The sequence below is a fragment of the Elephantulus edwardii genome, unplaced genomic scaffold (assembly GCF_000299155.1).
Source record: "Elephantulus edwardii isolate Elephantulus edwardi_28Jun2011 unplaced genomic scaffold, EleEdw1.0 scaffold00351, whole genome shotgun sequence".
NCBI lineage: Eukaryota > Metazoa > Chordata > Mammalia > Macroscelidea > Macroscelididae > Elephantulus > Elephantulus edwardii.
The window spans coordinates 305,641-306,592 of record NW_006400101.1 but is presented as its reverse complement, the minus strand read 5'-3'; positions in this window follow the sequence as shown (position 1 = coordinate 306,592).

Below are 952 nucleotides of genomic sequence, written 5' to 3'. Positions count from 1 at the left end.
TCCTAAACTGTGAGACTGACAGCAGTTTGTTGTATTGAGGAGTTGATCTACATATTGCTAACTACTTTGTAACTTGGATACCTGTATTCTTGCTTGTTTATAATTTTTCTTATAAGTACATTACTTGTCTGTCAGTTTGCTGTACTTGTGGGTTGTTATGATGCTAAAAGCTGTGTGATCAGTTTGTCAAATGCCCTTGAGTGTGTCAAATGCCAGAGGGGTCATCTATGGTGAATAGGTTTCAGTGGTTCTCTCAGATTGAGGCAGAGTATGAAGAAGGATGGGCCATCTACTTCTGAAACAACAGAATTCTGAAAACACTATGAACAATGAAGGCATACAAATAGATGCAATATTACACGTAGACCCAAATATTTTTCGTTTTGGTAGACTTGTTTTTATTTTATTCAACTTTAACTGAAATATAATTCTTGATTGTCTGCTTCACAGTCAGCACTGGTCCTCCTGTTGATTGCTGATATTGAGGTTATCTAATGATTCTCCATGAATGTAATCAATCTGATTCCTTTTGAAGTCCACTTGGTGAAGTCCATAGGTAAGTCACCATCAGTGTTCCTTAAACAAAGGTAATTGCAATGAATAAATCACTGATTGCACAACATTAAATCATTAAATATCCAGCTTCATTTCTGTCCCAAGTACATCTCTAAATCTCACATACCATTCCTTATATTTTGTTTCCAAGGTTGCAGTAAGTATTCATATGTATACTTCCATTTATGAATAATTATAGGGATGAGTTGAAGCACAATTGAAATAAAATAGTAATAGAATGCTGATTACATCCTATATTCACTCAGTGATCAGTGACTGGAAGCAATTTGAACGTATCAGATACTTGGTGACTACTCTATGCCATAATAGAGTTAAGTCAATCTCAACATTACCCTATTGATGAAGAAGAATTAATCTGGACTTTGAGTTAGGGAGT